Genomic DNA, 21,687 nt, shown 5'->3' with positions numbered 1-21,687 from the left:
TTGTATAAGCTTTTGTTAACTAACATTTTCAACTACAGTGCTCCAAATCCCTTAAGCTTTTGTCCAAACTCCCTTGCCCTTTACATTCACTGCATTTTTGACCTGTACTTACCCCATCTAATTCATGTGCTTGGGACATCTTGCCAAGTATGTTTACATCTTTACAGTTTCAACAGCAACACTGTTCTATTTTAGTCCCTGTCAAAATTAAGCAAAGACAGAGTCTGCCTTGAGTCATTATCAACACAAAACCATTTTTCATATTTTGCATACCCACAAGGTCATCTGTAAACTGGGAATCCTTATTGTTTTAAAATGTCAGGTCCTTTCTAGTTCTCAATGGTGTAAAGACAATTTTTCCCCCAACACATCTCAGAACTATACTTTTATAAATTAAAATAAAAATGAGTCACTTTAAAAAGACATACAATTAGAAGTCCCATTTTATAATTATTAGATTCTATAGGGACATTTGTGGCTGGTTAATAAATCAACAGGCTGGTTTATTTAATCATCAGTCAATTGGCTGGAGTGGTGATTGATGACTCAACGAAGGGCGTGTCTTCCACAATGAGAGAATGCAGTTGGCTGGATTTAATCCAATCAGTCAGTTGAAGACTGTTAAGTGAGACAGATAGAGGACCTTCACTTCTTCTTTGGCTGACCAGTGAAGCATTTCCTGAGGAGTTCGTCGAAGTTGACAGTTCATTTCCTGAGAAGTTCATCGAACATCTTCATTGGAGTTGCCAGTTTGCTGACTGCCCTACGGAATTTGGACTCGTGCATACCCACAGTTGCATGAGTCACTTTTATAAATCTTATATTCATAGATATCTCTCATTGATTCTGTTTTCCTAGAGAACCGTAACTAATAAAATTTTCTTTGCAATATATTTTTGTTACTTGTAACTTTCAGCCAATACTATCTGCCCCGATTAAGCACTGCCCTCTACTAAGTATCACAGCTATTTTCATTTCTGAAGGTATGCATGGATTGTGAATGGCTTCTATCTTACACTAGGAACACAGCCTCCATTAATAATATCCTATAATGAAAGCATCTGCTATTATTCTAATAAGTAGTTCCCAAATATTTTCTTACTCCAAGATTCTTGACCCATTATGGCAACAATTTTCATTTGCTCTCATTAATTTAAGAATGAGGAAGGCACATGTAGTTTAAAAATCCTCTGAAGTCACTTAATTACAGGAAAAGTGCATGTAAAATATAATTCTATTTTATTATTCTTGTTATAAATAGTTTTCAAATGTAGGACAGATTTCCTTATAGTAATGTTGAGAAATAAATCCTGCTAAAATTCTGAGATTTTTGCTATATTTTTCATCATTTTAGAATAAAAACAAACACACTTTCAAAGTTTAAGATACTGTTTCTCAACTTAAACTTGTATTTAATCCAATATAAAAAAAGATATTGATAGATTTTTATCTACCCCAGTTTGTCCAAAGATAATGTCACAAATAACTTCAAAGTTACTAGTTATCTCTATGAATAACAAATGATTTAGTTTTAAAAGTTTAAAACCAACAAACTCACACTGAGAAAGTTATAGTTTATTGCATGTTTCCCAGTAAAGAGAAGATTGATTTTATCCTAGAAAGATGTGAAAGCAGGATTCCAGGGAATTTAAGTATTATCTACCAGATGTTGATTCTGCTAAGCTATCTTTTTAGCTTATGTTAGGGCTTTTGATCACAGTTTGCTTGAAGTAAACAAATGACAAGCTTATTTGGTGCCTCACATAGCAGCAGGTGTGACCTTGTCTTGGGGCAGCTGGAGGAGGTGGCAGCAGAAGAGCTCATGGAAGATGCACACATGAACCCGTCAGCAGCAGTACATCACATTAAACTTAATCAGAATGAGAAAGAAAGTGAGTGTGTGCATCCCTCGTGCCAGAAGGACAGAATAGGTTTGTGCCGGTTTGAATGTATTGTGTCCCCCAAATGCCATTATCTTTGTAGTCTTGTGGGGCAGATGTTTTGGTGCTGGTTAGATTTGCTTGGACTGTGCCCCACCCAGCTGTGGGTGATAACTCTGATGAGATGTTCCCATGGAGGCGTGGCCCCGCCCATTCAGGGTGGGCCTTGATCCGTGGAGCCATATAAATGTGCTGACTCAAAGAGAGGGAACTGAGTGCAGCTGTGAGTGATGTTTTGAAGAGGAGCAGGCTTGCTAGAGAGGAACGTCCTGGGAGAAAGCCGTTTTGAGGCCAGAGCTTTGGAGCAGACGCCAGCTGCCTTCCTAGCTAGCAGAGGTTTTCCGGACGCCATTGGCCGTCCTCCGGTGAAGGTACCCGATTGCTGATGTGTTACCTTGGACGCTTTGTGGCCTTAAGACTGTAACTGTGTAGCGAAATAAACCCCCGTTTTATAAAAGCCTATCCATCTCTGGTGTTTTGCATTCTGCAGCATTAGCAAACTAGAACAAGGTTCCTTGGCATTCACGTTTAGCCATGCAGAGGTCTTGAATGACCTTCACTGGCTTACAGATACAACCCTGGGTTTGTTATTTAGTAATCTGAAAGCTGCCCTTGAAATGGAGGTGTGTTGTGTGCATATTCTTGTAGGGTTATGAAGTCCCCAGGCTTCACCTGATCTGACATGGCCACAATCCCAACCAGATTTGACATTGTGTAGTTCAGCAAAAATAATAAGCTCAAATCAAAGGATTAAAGTCAGCATGGACACTGATAAAAACATATACCATATGAGAATTTTTTAAAGAACTTTAATATATAGCAAGTGCATTTATTACCTATTCTGTACACATCCCACCCCAGGTCTCAGGTGTCAGCCTAGCTGGGTTTTTGCATGCAGGGTCCGTAGATCTGGATTGCCTGGGTTCAGATCTCAGCTCTGCTCTCACTAGTTTTACAAACATTTGCATATATATATATCTCATCTGATTCTTAGTTTTATCTTGTGCCCTACTCTATGCAACTGTTTTATGGATTAAATGAGTTAATATTTGTAGTGCTTGAAATGATGCCTGGTACAAAGTTTTTCTATTGTTATTCTAATTATCAGTAAGGGCTTGGGAGGGCAGAGGTACAGAGGATTTCTAGTGCACATTTTGCTGTTCAGGGGGTTGAAATGGGCACAGAATAGGAAGCTCAGAGATCCAGAACGCAGGCATGGAAAAACTATTGATGGGTCATTATCTACGGGTTGGAGCCATTCACGCTGGAAATCATTATTGACAGTCTTTGCAAGGAGGGGGCCTGTTTTGCACACAATAGAACTCACTTCTTCCAGTTGCCCCAGCAACAGTGTTAGCTCTCCCTTTGTCAGACCTCAAGTGGATGGTTCAAAAGAATCTGTGAAAAAATAATTCTGAATAGAACATAATCAGGTTTTATCACATCATTAAAAAAGAAAGATACCTAAAGGACCACAGCTATTACAAACAAAGGAAAGGGGAAACAGAAAAAGTATTTGGAAAGAATTATGTACAGCTTTTGCATGTGAAACTGGTGTCACTGACCTTCTGCCAGTGAAATCCGTCATTACAAGTTGTTTTAATAATGCCAGGAATAGTTCTCAAGCTATCTGTTACTTAGTGCCTGAATGGCTGCCTCAGTACATGGCTCCCAGAGACAATCATTACTGAGGATATTGGTTTTCACACACATTGAAATCCATTTGCCACACCTGCTCGGAACATAGCTCAAATTTATACTCATCTGAGTATTTCCCTATCACTTTTTCTCTGATAAACCTAATTTTATTAACATTGTAGCCTTGAGAGGAGGATTATAAACATTCCTCTGCTTTGCCAAAAGAAATTGAGGCTGACACACACACTAGACATCAGGACCCAGAATTCATGGGCAATCCAATTCTTTCTCCCCAAGACTTAAATAGATGTGCTAAAGGCAATAACTTCTCTCTCTCTCTCTGTCTGTCTCTCTTTCTCGACATCAGGCACACTAGTGACCTCCCCTTGATTCCTAATAAATGCTAAGGTATTCTTTTTACTACATATCTGCAATATCAGATCCCTAGCCATACAATAAGTTATGAGTTGTAGAACAGCATATCTGTCCACTTCTCTGTCTTAGTATTTCCTCCCAGATCTCATTTTAATTAAATATGAAATGTGAAAAGCAAGCACTGTCAAATTAATTGGAGTAATCATATTTTTATTTATACATATAAATTTATGTTTGGATTTTATTATATTATAAAAATAAGGATGATTTTTAATTGCACAATAAACTATGCACACAGAATATGTTTTCCTCATGTAAATACATGTCTATAATGTCTTGTTTCTTGCTTATCAATTTATCTGTCTTTATCTTGGCTTAGTTATATGAACTGGACACCTTAAGTTTAACAAATATCTGTTGAATGAATAGACATCCAAATATGTGGTTGTCACATCTATTCAAATATAATATAATATCCATGTGTTGAACTGATCTTTTCAATAGTATTTGGAACTCCATTTGAGTTTCTATAATCTGCAAAATAATTGTTATCCTCAACAGTCCTGTTCTACAAAGACATAGTCACATATACATGGGAAAATAAGAAAAAATAAGGACATTGTAGCAAAATTTTCTTAAGACAAAATTTTTCTATTTAATAAATTATTGTTTGTTCAGAAATTATGCCCTTCCAAGTTTTGTTTGTCTGTTTCACTGTTTAAAATTGCTGTTCATTTAGAAAGTGAGGGTCATAGTAAAAGGTAATATCTGTGTGTATATAGGGTGGTGGCAGTGGTGGAGAATTGTGAGTAGACATGTATATGGGTGAGTTTTAGAGGTTTTCCTAGTAAATAAGATGATCCACCCTATATTGTTCCTCAAATATTTTATTGAAACAACCATGTTGCAAATCTCTAACCCAGGAAACCACTGTGATATTTAAAAAAAAAAAAAAAAAAAAGTGATCCCAAGTTCCCCAGAGGGGCTCAGCTACTTGAATTTAGCCACTGCATCTTGATCATACCGATTCTCTAATGTGTTTGGATTCTTTGTAATCAGGAGAAAATCTACTTTGCTCTAAGTTTGCAAATCACACTGTCTGGAGGAATGGCTTTCTTTTTTTCTTTTCTTTTCTTTTTTTTTTTTTTTCAATTAACCAAGTGGATTATTGAAGAGTCTCTGAAAATCAATCACAGTACAAGCACATAGAAGGAGCCTGTTATCTTCAATGATTGCAATTCGAGTGTGGAGAATTCCATTTCGTGTCTGCCAGAAGGTTTGGGTGAACTAAGTAACTTTAAAACTTTATAGGCACAAATGAAATTGGCAGTTTGAAAAGGATTCCAGCGCAAAAGACACATACAGAACCCTTTACATTTTCAGCTTCTCTAATTATTTTGATGAAGTAGATTGCCCCCAATTTTATAGACAGTGGCTGGGAGGAGTTTGATTGCTTTAAAAAAATGAAATGGGAAATTTTGATAAATCACTAAGTTAAACAACAGCCTATGTTTGACAGAAAATTAAAAAATGACAGGTAGAACAAAGATGATATTCTGTGACATACTGCTAAAAAGAATAGCTGAGCCAAGACACTGGGAAATATATAGGAATAGAAGAGAATCAAAGAAATTGGGTATCAGCTATAGGCATGTGATGTCTTGTTTACAAGGGGAAGATCCTCTGAACACAAAGAATAAAACAAATGGGACTTTTATAAAAGTTAAATGACTTTTTAACATGTTTTCAAATTTTTATTTTGAAATAATTTCAAATTTAAGGGAAAGTTGCAAAATTAATACAGAAACAATGCATAGAATTTCAATGTACCCCTAATCCAGATATCCAGATTTACCAACTATTAGCATTTGATACATTTGATAAATCATTCTATCTATCTAATTATTTATTTACCTACTACCTATTTATCTATTTTCTAAACATTTCAGAGTAGGTTGCACACATCATGTGCCTCTAACCTTAAAATTTCCATGTACGTTTTCTGAGATCAGGAACACTTACTCATGTAGCCACAGTAAGCAGGTATTGTCTCTTTACCAGGTGCTCTCACAAATACCTCACAATGGGTTGGCTTAAGCAATGGGAATTTATTGCCTCACAGGTCTTGGAGGCTAGAAGGTTTGCTTCCCCTCTGGGCTGGGAGCACTCTGGGGCTGGCTGCTGTCAATCTTTGCGGTTCATTGGCTCTCCTGCACATCGCAGTGTCCTCTCCTTTCCGGGTCCTCTTTATAAGGTCTTCAGTGGTCTAGATTAAGACCTATCCTCATCCAGTTGGGCCACACCTTAACTAAAAATAGCATCTTTAAGAGGTCTTATTTACAATGGGTTCACACCCACAAAGATGTGGATTAATATTAAGAATCTGTGTTTTTCTGGAGTACATAACTTAGTCTACCATAGTTATCAAGTTCAAGAAATTTAACTTTGATATAAACCATAGAGTTCATTTTCCAAATTTTTCAAATGTCCCCATAATATCGTTTTAAGCACTTTTTTCCTCCATTATTAGATCCATTACAGGATAAAAGTGTATTTCATTGACTCTTTCTTTAGTCTCTCTCATTATCCTCCTCCTCCCCTCCTCTCTTAGTTGTGGTAACATATATACAGCATTTTATTTCCTATCTCAATCACTCCCGAGGATACAATCCAGTGGCATTAATCACACATACAATGCAGTGCTTCTATCATCACTATCTATTACCAAATGTTTACTTTACCCCAAACAGAAATCTACACCCTTTATGCATTAACTCTCTATTCCCTTCCAACCCATCCCCTATCTCTGGTAACCTAGAATCTACTTTCTGTCTCTGTGAATTTGTATATTCTAGTTACTTCATATAAATGAAATCATAAATATCTGTGTTTTCATGTCTGACTAATTTCACTCAATATGACGTCTTCAGGATTCATCCATGTCATAGTATGTATCATGAATTCATTCCTTTTTAGTAGCTGAATGGTATTATATCGCATGTGTATACTACATTGTGTTTATCAATTATTGTGTTCATGGACACTTGGGTTGCTTCCATCTTTTTGTTACTGTGAATAATGCTGCTGTGGACACTGGTGTGCACATTTCTGTTAGACTCTGCTGTCAGTTCTTTCAGGTATATACTTAGAAGTGTGATTGCTGTATAACTATGGTAGTTCTATATTTAACTTTATGAGGAACTGAAAAACTGTCTTTTACAGTGGCTCTACCATTTTTCATTCCCACCAATAATGTGTGAGGGTTTCTGGTTCTCCACATCTTTGCCAGCACCTTTTATTTTCCATCTTTTTTTTTTCAATAATAACCATTCTCATGGGTTTGAGCTGGTATCTCATTGTGGTTTTGATTTTCATTTCCCTAATGGATAAAAATTAAATCACCTTTAACTGGTGTTAATTGTGCATCCAGTAACTAAATAGTAGATAATCTGTTACTTCCTTGTTGTTTTTGTTTCCCTGGGCAAGTTTTGATTAACATTTTACATCTGATTTCTCCTTATCTATGAAATATGAAGAATAATAGAAACATGTAGGGTTGTTAGAAGAATTAAACAAGTCTGTATCTGTCAAGTAGGTAGAAGACTGGGACATAGCATGCAAATAGTGCTAGCATCACTATTATTACTGCACTCTAAAGTCTTTCTCTCCCTCTCCCATCTTCTCTCTAGAACTGCTTCATATCACTATGGTTAAAAAAAAAAAAAAAAAAAAAAAAAGAAGACCTAGTTTGCACCAGGAGCAAACAATGGAATTTAAAGTGTTCCTATAAAGTCGCTATGTTTCCCTGAACTAGAATGTCATAGATTTGCTGAACAAAATCTTAGGCATATTTTATTTAATATTCAACTTTATAACTGCCCTCATTAAAGGAAGTTTGAAGAAAATCAGTAATCTGTTTAAGCTGGGTTGAGGACGCATTTCCCAAGTGTTCTCTTCTATTAGGTCATTAACTTATCACCCCTCTTCCAACTGATTGTGAATGAACTTCATCTTTTCTTCTTTTTGGAAATACATTTAGTTACAGAGCTTTGTATTCTAAGTGTGGGTAACTTTGGGGTCAGAGCTAGGATGCTTGACATCATGGATGAAAGTTTAACTCTTCATAGGACTGCTAGGATGCTTTCCATTCCATGATCTAAATCTGTTAAATCTGTTAAAAAGATATTTGAAGATTATCAGTTTGAAGGGGACTTGCCTTAGACACTTAGGTGTTTTGTTGCTAGTCAAAAATAGTATTTATTCAAATGAAGAAACACAGAGGTGGAGGCTCGAGATAAAGAGTCAGGATTGTCTGGTAATAGTAAGTGCCGGATGAGAAGACAGCGTGAAGGAAAAACCTTTAGTACTAGCTAATGAAACCTATGAATTCGGAGGGAAAAAAAAAGTGGCAAAAGAAGGAATAGAAAAAGAACTGGGAGAACAGAAATGAGCAGGGCATTAAAATTTACATGAAGTAGGAAGAGAGGAATGTTGGATGTGTTGGCACAGCGGCTTTCTAAGCCACTCAGGTGGAGCTTCAAGTCTGTAAGAGGAGAAGATCCATTTGAAACTTCTGAGGGAGATTCAGGGCTGCTGTGAGACAGAGCAGCTTCAGAACTTAGCAAGATTTGTTTTATCAAAGTTTAGCATGTCAGTTGCTAAGTGATCTGTGATGAGTTAGCTCATTTAGGCCCCCAGAAGAAGGAATGACTGACATATGGATAATGGCGATTCTCTCCACCTCCCCACCCCTCCCCACATTATTCCATGAAAGATTTTTTTATGTTAGAAATGCTTTCTCCACAAATTAGGAAATATCCTCAGCTGATACAGGAGGGATCATTCAAATTCCAGTGACATCTATTCTTTCTCTGATTTATTTTCTTGTGTCTAACTAGGGAGTAGGGAATCCAAGATCATAAAATTTGGTTAATCTATGCAAACCCCACTCCTACATGATTTTTCATACCATGATTAAGATTAGATACAGTTCTCTGGCTCCATAAAATGCACATTAAACTCATTGCTTCAAACTAGGTAAAGAATTCCTGATTCTTGAGGGGAACACACTTTGAGAAACACTTCTGGGTGTTTTGGTGCTACAGAAGTAATTTGTCAGTAATCCACAGAATTTTACAAAGAGAGTCACTGAATGCTTAACTGCTTTACCATTTTTCTAGTGATTGCTACCTTTAATTAAAAGGATATTTTTATATTTATGCACATTATAGCTTATGTATCTAGGTTTGCATTCAGTCCCAACTCCCAAACATAAGTTATGCAAATCTCTAAAGCAGTATGGACAGCAGAGATCTAAGATGAACTCACTGCCAAGTGATTAATGTGGTGCATTTCCTGGAACAACCATTAATGCAGAGTGATTAAAATATTTTAGTGTTAAATAGATATAATATGGAAGAAAATATAAAATTTGTGTGTTTTTTAAGCCTAAATGGGTCTTTAAGGAATATTTAGATTTTGACTGGCCACTTCCATCTGAACTCTGAGGCTACATATTCTCTTGCTTCTGCCCTCAGAATAATTTGTAGGCTCACTTTGAGAGTCATACACTTTATCACATTATTTATCTCCTATTTTCTTAACTTAGTTTCTTTTAATGACTTTTACAAAGTTAGTTGATCACTTCTTTCTCATCATTCCTCCTTCTAATGTACACCAATATCTCCACACACACAAACACACACACACACACACACGCGCGCACCGCCACTACCACCATCACCACTCTATCTTACGTATTCCCCAGAAGGTTGAATTAGAATAAATGGGAAGAATTAACACATTCAGTGCCATCTAAATTAGATATTTTCCAACATAGATTTTCTTCTGTAGAATCCTATCACAGAAACACCTCTCTGTGGCGTCTACCTCTCTATCCCATAATATGGAGTTCCCTAGAGCTTTGTCTTCAGCTCGTTACTCTTCTCATACTATAATCCTTCTTTGGATTTCACTGATTATTCTAAACAGTTACATTTATAAATCAAAAAATATAATACAATGTCATTAGTAAAAATTATTTGAGGAAAATTAGAGAAACAGCGATGGAGATGGAGTGGGGTGGAGAGCACTGCTGGCACCAAGTGAGCAGCAGGATTTTAGATGGGGTAGTCGGAGAAGCCCTCTCTGTTAGTAAGAGGCTTGAACCTTGGAGGATGTGGTAAGGAATGTGTATTTCTAAGTTAGGAAGCCATCGGAAGGATTGGATTGGGGAATTATTGTATGTGAGATATCGAAAGTATCTCTTTTTAATGGAGACAGTACTGAGCACCCAGAAGGAATAGCTTCTAGACTAGTGGCTAATGGACAGCACTAGACTAGTGGCTTCCAGAAGGGTAGTGAGAGTAGAGTTGGGGTTTAGGTTATAATTAAAAGTGAATGTTTACATATTGGAGATGGCATGAGTGAAAGAGAGGGAAGTGCTGAAACTTTGGCAACAGCAACCCAGAAAAACTAAAGTCGCCATGTACTTAACAGGACTTCTGACTATAAGTAGGTTTAGGATAGTGGAAACATTTTGGGTAACTTTTATTTTGAGATAATATACTAGATAGTCATGTGTGCAGATGCCAACCAAACAAATGCATTGGGAGAATTTTCAGCATAAAGGGGATGTTTAAATAATAGGAATAGGGGATGTGACTTTTGGTATGGAGAGGGAAAAAGCAGTGTTTGAGAATTCAGCTTTCAAGGAGGTAAATTTTGCAAAGTGAATGACAAAAATAATCTCTTGGGGTAAAGGATCACATGGATAACATGAAAACATAAAACCTCGGTGAATGAAAATTTTAAAGGAGTGGAAAATAGAAATTAACCCCTCCTCACCAAACTCCTGGAGTCATACTAAAATTGTAGCAAAGGGCCAAACCCACAAGGACAGAAACAATGGTAGAAGAAACAAGAGCAACAGCATTTTGGAAATCTAGAAAGCTGAGAGACAGGTGGTAACTAATTTTGTAGACCAAAGAAAGATTTTAAAGGTAAATTGTTCATGGAGAATTAGAAGCATAAAGTAGACCAGTTCTCAAACTTGAACCAAGATTTCTATGGAATTGAGGGCAAACATTAACTCTCAAAATAAATTGCTCATGGGGCTGGAAACAAGAGAACTGGGTGGGTGCTCTAGATATCAGCTCCCTTGTCCCACCCTGAACTCACAGGTGACTCCCCAGAACTTTCCTTGTTAAAGGCTGAACACAAGAGGACATTTGAGAGAGGGGGCATGGACAGAACAGCATAGAATTGAGTGAAAATTTACACACTGAATGATGAAACTTCCAACTCCTTTTTCCCATTTTGCTCTGAGGAAATGGAAAGCCTAGTCCATAAAGCCCAATACCCTTGCAAGAGCTAGCAGGAGTCTTCTCTTCGGGAAATTAATGCATCGAAGAAGGAAACAAAACTAAAATCTATGATAAAGATTCTCATATTTGGGTGTCTAGCCAGTTTATTCTATAAGAATGCCCACTAGCAATAAGCTCTATCTGTCAATGTAACCATCTACTTAATTTTTTTTATAATTCTCTCTTATATATGAGATCTTTAATAATATATCAGTTGATGAAAGTCTCTAATGTGAAAATGATTTGTCAAGTCAGATAAAATGATAAAAAAATCTCAGCAGAAACATAAAAAGTGCAAGGAGTATAAGACAAACAAGAACCTCTCTATAATTATTCTTGAGAAAAGAAAAAATACTATATCCTTAAAAGAGAAGCTGGATGATATTTTAAAATGTACACAAAATAATAATTTAAATAAATTAATAGATATAATACCATGAGCGAAAAAATTAAACTAAAACTTGTAAATAAATCTGATAAAATAAAATCAAAAGAAAACAATGAAAAAGAAAAGTGAAAGATAAAGTGACTTAGAAGATCAATCCAGAAGTATGAACACCCTAATAATAGGATTTCCAGAAAGAGGATAGAGAAGAAGGACGAGGGTAAATTAAAGACAAAATTTAGGAAAATTTTTTAGAATTAAGACTAAATAAACTGAAAAAGACCACTAATTTTCCAGCACAGAGAGGCACATGCACATTGATGAAATGCAAAAGACACTTTGCATAATTTTAAAACAATGATGATGAAAAGAGTCATATAAAAGCTTCCGGGGGTAAAAGATGAATTTACTTACTGACTAAAAATATTTTTTCAAGCCATAGTTCTAAGAATGGGCTAATCAACAGTAAATAGCAACAATCAAAGAATAAATGTTGCTCTTCTCAGTTAACATCAGCTAATACTCTAATGGGGAGGGAGGAGAATAAAAAAATAAATGAGTCAGTACAGAATACATCTGTATGTCTGTATTAGTCAAAGTTCTCCAGAGAAACAGAACTGGCAGGATATGTATATACTGTACACACACACACACACACACACACACACACACACACACACACAGTGTTAGGGAGAGATAAAGAGAGGTTGATTGTCTATAAGAATTGTCTCACATGACCATGGGGATCGGCAAGCCAGAATTCTGTAGAGAACTCCAAAAAAGATGATTTTGAAATCTGTCATTTCCAAACACCATAGGGCAGTTTGCAGGTTGGAAATGCCAATGAAGGTGAAGTTCAATTCCTCTGAAAAATTTGGCTGGCTGAAGTAGAGGCAGAAATTCTTCTGTCTGATTTCTGAAACCCTCCATCTGACTTTTGAGACCTTGAACTGATTGGAAGAGGAGACTCCCCACACTGCTGAAGATAGTATCCTTTGTGGATTTATTGATGCAATCAGCCTTGTATATAATGAACTGATTATAGATGCAAATCAGTCTAAGAATTACCCTCACAGTGACAATCAGGCCGGTGCTTATTTGACCAAACTACTGAGCACCATAACCCAGCCAAGATGATGCATGAACTTAACCTTCACAGTGTCCACTGATGATAAGAGCTGAGTAGAACAACAAAGTACAGTAAGGGAGAAAATGGGGGTCAGGACAGGCCTTTATATTCAAGTGACACTTAAACAAGTATACAAAAACAGTGAGAAAATGAACCCTGATGATAGAAGATTCTGTATCAGAATGGAATCATTTATCTACACATCATCATAGCAAATTGAAAGAAAATTTGGAACAACACCTTCAACATACCAAAAGACAACTATCCCCCCACCCCTACAGTTTTATACCCTACCAATCTGTAAATAAAACATAAAGCTATCAAAGGGACTTTTTCACTCATGAAAGGTTATAAATAATAAATATCCCATGCACATTTTCTCAGGAAATCCCTGGAAGTTCTGCTCCATAAAACTTAGGAGCACATTCTTTTGATAGCAAATCAGAGGGCAGGCAATGGATATCAAGGCATATAAACTATTATTATTCTTGTTCTCAAGTGAGAGAAAGGGTTTAGGGATCTGTCATTCACTATCTAGATAGTTTATTACTTGATCCCCTTACTTGTAGCATTTTCCTCCTACCCTTCAACTCAACTGTGCTTGGAATCTAATATAAGCAGTTTAATAAAGGAAGTGAGGATATTAGTGAGGATTGTTAAAAAAAAGGGTAAAAATAAGAAAGGAGGGCTCTTTTGGGGCCCAGCAACTTTTAGGTGGGCTTACAAGTTAACTGGAAAAGGTAAGAGATGACATTCCAAGAGTAGGATGCATAAAATGGAAAGTTTGAAGGAGTACAGTTGGTGAAAATGAATTTTCTTCCTTTCTCACCCACCATACCAAATTAGTCCTCTAATTCGATCACTATTCTAAAATCCTCTAATTCTAATATTCGATCTCTTACAGCCAAGTAATCCTCTCTATCTCATTATCCCTCCTCTAATATGGATTGTTAGCTTGCATTTTCTGAATTACTAGAGTGATAATCGATTTTTTATGCTTTGAATCATAATTCAATTTCCCAGTTTTGGACAAAAATTCTGTCTTTCCAGGCTTTTAGTTCAAATATATGCACTGTGTTTCTACATAATCTGAATCTATAGCCTATTAGTTTATTAATTCTCACCTTTCTTCCACCCTTCTTTTTCTTTATTCCCTTTCCTACTTATCTATCTTCCACCTCATAGTTTATCTCTTCAAAAACATTTTTGCCAATACTCTACAGTCTCTTGTTCAGCTTTTTTCGACATCCATTTGATTATAAAACAATTGCATTTGTACCACAGTGGTTAAGCATTTCTGAAAAAACTCAAACAGGGCAGCTTTTCTTTCTTGGTATAAATTGAAGATAATCAACCTCAAAGTGCACTTAACACTTCTCAGAAACCTTACCCTATTTTTCTGGTTAGCTTGGACTTCATAATGCCTAATTCACTGATTTTCCCTCTCACCTTAAAATTTCCAACACACCTTCTCTTCTTAGTTATCAACAAATATCCATAACTCTTTTGTCAAAAATATATCTCTTTTATTTTGTCTAAGGCATTGTTGATCCATTATCAAATCAGTGTTGGAGCACTTCATTTGGTTATATCTTTCTTTTTAATAATAATTTAGAGCATCATTCTACCCTTGTTTTTCACTGGATTGATTTTTTTGAAGGCTCTGAATCAGAAATCTTGTAGAATATCTCATACTATGGTTTGGTCAAAAGAATACTGCACAGGTGATGCATCACACACCTTTATACATCTAATTGGAAGACATGAAATGTCAGATTTCCCCACTAGAAGGTTAAGATAAGTATGACCATGTGATTAAGGCAGTGATCATGAGATTTCTCCACAGCAAAAGTAATCGTGACGTAATCTCTGGGGTGATTCTTTGAGTTAGTGTGAATATTCTGTTCCCCAACAGCACTTACTCCAATAGATTTAATCTACTGATGATTCTTAATAGAATCTGTTGTCAGACTATGGTTACAAAATGATGATTTCTTTAACTCACCATCATTTTCTTCTGTTTATATATTGATATTCTTCTGTAGGGAAGAATTTTCCTTTTATTTCCCTTTTCTGTTTTTGTGTGAGGGTTCACTTGAGATTCCTGTTTGTTTGTTTGTTTTTATTCAGTATCTTATATTGCATTGCCACAGTATTCTTTTCAGAGGATCATTTGTCACATTTTTGGCCTTCACAGTTCTTCAAGCCAGCTCTTATGTCCATTTGAAGGACTGCAATTAGTCTTTCATAGAATGACAATATAATTGACGGTCCAAACACACCACTGAAAGTGAAAAGAGTCACTGCTGATAATTATGTGGGACAATAATTATTGAAAGATGGGTGTTGATATCTCCCATTATAATAGTGATTTTGTCTATTTCTCTTTTTGTTTCTATCCATTTTTGTCTCACAAATATTGACATTCTGATGTCAAGTGCATGCATGTTATGTCTTCTTGGGTAATTGATTCCTGTGTCATTAACTTATGTCCTTCTTTATCTCTAATAATTTTCCTTTTCCTGAAGTATTTGTCTGAAATTAATACAACTTCAGCATTCATTTAATTAGTGCTAACAAAGTATATCTATCTCCATTCTTTTACCTTTAACCAATCTAGTCTTCATGTTTAAACTGTTTCTTACAGAAAACATATAGTATGGTTTCATTTTTATTCACCCTGAAAATCTTTGTTTTATTATAAATCATTAGTATCTACAGTGATTATTGATGTAGTTGGGTTCATACCTACCATGCCTGTAACTGATTTCTATTTGTTACTCTTCTACTTTGTGTTTCCTTTACCTACTCTTCCTGCCTTCTTGGGTTTTATTTTTTATTTAATTTATAAGGTTCCATTTTTTTTTCTTCTCTTAGCATATCAATTACACCTCTTTATTTAATTTTTTTAAAAATTTCTGGTCTATAGTTTCAAATATACTTTCTGAACACCTCTAACTTCACCTTCAAGTAGCACATTTCTGTTTAGTGCAGTTACCTTGTAACTAAATATTCCCAGTTACTCCTTTGGGAGCTTTGTAACACTGGTGTCTTTCGTTAGACTTATCCACATGATGTAGCCATCCAGTATGTTATTACTTTCATTACTTTAAACACACAATTATCTTTTAGATCAATTAATTAAAAACTGGGAGTTTTATTTTATCTTCATTTGATACTTCTTCAGGGATCTTCCTTTCTAAAATTATAAATACAATTTTCTGACTTACGTCATTTTCCTTCCCCCTGAAGAACATTTTTAAAAATATCTCTTGCAGAGCAGGCCTCCTGGCAATGGATTCCCTCAGTTTTTGTTTGCCTGAAAAAGTTTTTCATTCTCCTTCACATTTAAAGTGTAGTTTCTCTAGACATAGAATTCTAGGTTGCTGTTCTTTTTTCTTTCAATGCTTTACTTGTTTCACTCCAATCTCTTATTAGAAGTTCTGTTTTAGAAGTTCACTGCATTTTTTATCCTCATTCCTCTATAGCTGAGGTGTGCTTTCCCCTTCCCCACCACTCACCCAGCTTCTTTCAAGATCACCTTTGCATTTGCTTTTCTGCGGTTTGAATGATATAACGATGTGTATTTTTTTCTGTTTTTGTTTATTTGTTGATTGTTATTGTTTGTATTTAATTTCTCCTGATTGATGTTCTCAGGACATTGTGGATCTATGATTTAGTGTCTGTCATTAATAACAGAAAGTTCTCACCCATTATTATTTCAAATATTTATTTTTCTCCACTTTCTTTTTCTTCCCCATTTAGCATTCTAATTAAGCGTATGACTGCACCTTTAAAATTTCTCCACAGTTATTTAATGCCTTCCTTTCTCCTTTGTTTTTTCTCTTCATTGTTTTATCTTTTGGATTTTGGTTTGGGAAGTTTCTATTGACCTGTCTATAAACTCGCTCTTTCTTTCCTCAGTCACATCTAGTTATCTGATGAGCCCATCAAAAGAATTCTTCATTGCTGTCACAGGGTTTTTGATTGCCAACCTTCCTTCTTCATTCTTGTTTTACAGTTTCTGCATCTCTGGTTGCACTACCCATCTGTTCTTTCATGTTGTCTTCTTTTAGCATTAGATTCCTGGTCTGAAAATTCATATATCTGAGTCTGGTTCTCATGCTTGCTTTGTCACTTCAGATTGTATATTTTACATTATTAATTTTTTAAATTACTTTATTTATCAAATAAAAAATATAGTGACAAATATGCTATTCAAAAATTTCCACTTTGAAGTGCACAATGCAGTAGTACAAGTATAGCTTGCTTTATTGCACTTTGCTTTACTGTGCCTCACAGACATTGTTTTTACAAATTGAAGGTTGGTGGCCACCTTGCATCAAGCAAGTCTATCAGCACCATTTTTTCTTCAACACCATGTGCTCACTTTGTGTCTCTCTGTCACTGTGCCAGTTTAGTTATATTGTGTCCCCCAAAAAGATCCATGATCTTTTTACCCAATCTTAGGGTGGAAGCTTTTGATTGAGTGGAGAGATGACTCACCCAACTGTGGGAGATAATGTTTGATTAAACTATTTCCAGGGAGATGTGGACCCCGCCCATTCATGGTGGGTCTTAATTAAATCACCGGAATCCTATGAGGGAGCTCACAAACAGATGGAGCTCAGAACAGCTGAGAGAGACTTTTGGAGAGAAGCTAAGAGCTGACACAGGTGCAGACTCTTGGAGATGCTGGAGATGAGGACAAAAGGATGTTTGGAGATGCTAAGCTAAGAGATGAGACCCAGTGTTTGTCCCAGAGAAACAAAGAAAAGACCCCCAGATGTTTAGAGAGAAATGTCCTGGGAGAAAGAACCAAGGACACACAACAGTTGAGAGAGAGCAACTGAGAGAGACATTTTGGAGAAAGCCATTTTTAAACACAACCCAGGAGCAAAGGATCATCAGACGCCAGCCACATGCCTTCCCAGCTGACAGACGTGTTCTGGATGCCATTGGCCATTCTTCAGTGAATGTATCCTCTTTCTGATTCCTTAGTTTGTACACTTTTATGGCCTTATAACTGGGAATTTGTGACTTAAATCCCCTTTATAAAAGCCAATCCATTTCTGGTATTTTGCATAATGGCAGCACTAGCAAACCAGAACAGTCATATTTTGATAATTTTCACAATATTTCAAATGATGACATTATTATATTAGTTATGGTGATCTGTGATCTTTGATGTTACTATTGTAATTGTTCAGCCAGGGAGGGGGAGCTGCCACAAAATTCACCACCTGTATGAGGTGGTGAACTTAATCGATAAATGTTGTCTGTTCTGACTGCCCCACCAACCTGCCCTCCCTGTCTCCCTCCCTCTCCTCTGGCCTCCCTAGTCTCTGAGACACAACAATATTAAAATTGCACCACTTAATAACCCTACTGTGGCTTCCAAGTGTTCAAGTGAAAAGAAGAGTCACAAGTCTCTCATTTTAAATAAAAAGCTAGAAAATATTAAGCTTAGTGAATAGGGAAGGTCAAAAGCCAGGATAGGCTGAAAGCTGTGTCCCTTGTGCCAAATAGTTATCCAAGTCACGAATGCAAAGGAAGGATTCTTGAAGGAAATTAAAAATGCTACTCCAGGGAACACACAAAAGATAAGAAAGCAAAACAATCTTATTGCTGATACGGAGAAAGTTTTATTGGTCAGGATAGAAGATCAAATCAGCCATAACATTCCCTTAAGCCAAAGACTAATCCAGAGCAAGGCTCTTATTCACTTCAATTCTGTGATGGCTGAGAAGGGTGAGGAGGCTGCATAAGGAAAGTGAAGCTAGCAGAGATTTGTTCATGAAGTTTAAGGGAAGAAGCCATCTTCATTACAGAAAACTCCAAGATGAAGTGGCAAGTGCTGATGGAGAAGCTGCAGCAAGTTATACAAAGTATCTAGCTAAGACAGTTGATGAAGGTGGCTACACTGAACAACAGGTTTCAGGTGTAGATGAACTGGCCTTCTATTGGAAGGAAATGCCATCTACAACTTGCATAGGTTAAGAGGAGAAGTCAGTGACTGACTTCAAAGCCTCAAAGGACAGTTTAACTCGCTTGTTAGGGGCTAAGGCAGCTGGTGACTTAAGTTGAAGCCAATGCTCATTTAACATCCCCCACATCCTAGGGCATAAGAATCATTCTAAATCTATTCTCCCTGTGCTCTTTAAATGTAACAACACAGCCTGAATAACAGCACATCTGTTTACAACATCTCTTACTGAATATGTTAAGCCCACTATGGAGACTTATGGCTTAGAAAAAAAGATGGCTTTCAAAATACTACTGTTCATTGACAATGCACCTGGCCACCCAAGAGCACTGATGGAGGTGTACAATGAGATTAATGTCATTTTCATGCTTCCTAACACAACATCCATCCTGCAGGGAGTACTGAGGAGGCACTTTGGCTTTCAAATCCTATTATTGAAGAAATACATTTTGTAAGTCTATAGCTGTCATAGATAGTGATTCATCTGAAGGATCTGGGCAAAGTAAATTGAAAACCTTCTGAAAGGATTCACCATTCCAAATGCCATGAAGAACATTCATGATTCGTGGGAGGAGGTCAAAACATTAACATTAACAGGAATTCGGAAGAAGCTGATTCCAGCCTTCATAGATGAGTTTGAAGGGTTCAAGGCTTTAGTGGAAGAAGTAATTGCAGGTGTGTTGGAAATATTAGGAGAAAGAGAAGAAGAAGTGGAGCCTGAAGATGTGACTGAATTAATTCAATCTCATGATCACAGTTTAATGGAAGAGAAGTTGCTTCTTATGGATGAATAAAAGAAAGTGGTTTTTTAAGATGGAACGTACTCTTGCTGAAGATGCTGTGAACATTGTTGAAATGAACACAAAGGATTTAGAATATAACATAAACTTAGTTGGTAAAGCTGCAGCAGGGTTTGAGAGGATTGACTCCAATTTTGAAATTTGTGTGGGTAATATGCTAGCAAACAGCATCACATGCTACAGGGAAATCTTTCATAAAAGAAAGAGTCAATCAATGTGGCAAACTCCATTGTTGTATTATTTTAAGAAATTGCCACAGCCACCCCAACCTTCAGCAACCACCTCTTGATCAGTCAGCAGCCATCAACATCCAGGCAAGACCCCCCAGCAGCAAAAAGACTACAGAGTACAAGTCTCTGAAGGTTCTAATGGTGGTTACCAAATTTTAGCAATAAAATATTTTAAAATAAAGGTACATACATTTTTTTTTAGACATAATGGTATGGTGCACTTAAAAGACTCCAGTATGGTGTATACATAACTTTTATATGCAGTGGGAAGCCAAAACATTCATTCAACTTTCTGTGTTGCAATATTCACTTTATTGCAGTGGTCTGGAATTGAACTTGCAATATCCCTGAGCTATGCCCTTTATCAAGTATATTCACAATATTGTTCTACCATCACTGGTATTCACCAGCCACATTTTGTCATTACCTCAGACAGAAACTCTTCACCCACAGGGCTCTACCTCCCTCTTCGTGTCCCAACCCCTGGTAACCTATTAAATACTATCTGTCCCTGTGAAGTTTGCTTCTTCTAGATCTTATATATAAGGGAGATCATAACAATATTTGCCTTTTTGTTTCCAGCTTATTTCATTCAGATTGCATTTTTGCTTGCCTTTTGGCACACCTTGTGGTTTTATGTTGAAGGTGAGACATGAAGTATCAGATGGGAGAACTGAGGTAAATAGCTGTTTACAGTGAGGATTTATGTTTATCTTGTGTGGATTTAGACTTTGTATAATATTTGCTATAGCCCTCAGAAGCTTCAGATTCTTCGAGTGTCATTGTTTTTGTCTAACATGTTGATTTTAAAATTTCCTGCATACTGCTCTTCATACACTATCTGCACCTTATCACCCTTTTGGCTTCAATCCCCTGTTATTAATCTGGAGCCATGTGGGTGTGACAGTTAGATGCGAGGACTTGGAACATTTTATAATTTTATGATCAATTCTCAGTCATTTTCTGGATCTGTGTCCCAGGGCTGTGATTTGCATAAGTGTTTCTATAAGGCTACAACTCCTCACTACAGCCCCCACTGCCCTCTTATGGAAGACAGGAAGATTTAAGAGGGTGGGAATGGGAGAAAATCTATTCCTCCAGATAGGTCAGGCTCTGATAAAGTATTTTCCCCTGGAGAGTTGGCCTTTGTTATGAAAACATTCTGATCATACTTCATCATAACTCTTCCTCTCTCCCTGCCAGAGCCAGGAGTGATCACTCTAGGATTTACACCTTTAGTACCTGGTGGAGCTCATGGAGGTAAAACCTACAAAACTGTGAAGTTCCCCCAAGACCACAGCCCTCTCACACTAGTCAAAACTCAGTCTCCAGCAGATTATGAAAATTACCATTTAAATGCCTTCCCTGTCTTTGGCTCCAATGATTTCTGCTTTAGATAAGCAAACCTTGATTATTACTTTAGATTCACCTGTGTTACCTGATTTACTTAACTGTAGTTTGCTTTCCTTACATGAAGTGTAGCATTTGTATAGATGGAGAAATTTGGGGAAGGGATTAGTTTGTTTCCTACTTTTCTAACTATCATTATTCATTCTTGGATTTTTATTTGGTTAATATTATAATATAAAGTACATCATTTTTTAAGTTCAAATTGTTCCAGTTTGTCCAGCCATGGCCCTTCAAATTGAATCGTATGTCATGTTATCCTTTTGAAACATCTAAAATAATTCTTAACCAATTTTTAAATTTTATGCCCAATAAATATTTTCAAGGGTCACCTCATTCATCCTCTTTCACAGGCCTGGAATCAGACAGTGCTCCAAAGAACTTGCCATCTTTTTGATTAAGAATGGATTTAGAAAGCTATACATTGACACAA

General features: G+C 36.5%; 1 pseudogene; it reads left to right on the top strand.

Moving 5' to 3' along the window:
- Positions 1 to 1,738: 1,738 nt before the first annotated feature.
- Positions 1,739 to 19,977, top strand: LOC119524354 (annotated as a pseudogene).
- The last annotated feature ends 1,710 nt before the right edge of the window (positions 19,978 to 21,687 follow it).

Source organism: Choloepus didactylus (genome assembly GCF_015220235.1).
Source record: "Choloepus didactylus isolate mChoDid1 chromosome 5 unlocalized genomic scaffold, mChoDid1.pri SUPER_5_unloc2, whole genome shotgun sequence".
Lineage (NCBI taxonomy): Eukaryota > Metazoa > Chordata > Mammalia > Pilosa > Megalonychidae > Choloepus > Choloepus didactylus.
This window is presented reverse-complemented; position numbering and strand designations above follow the sequence as displayed.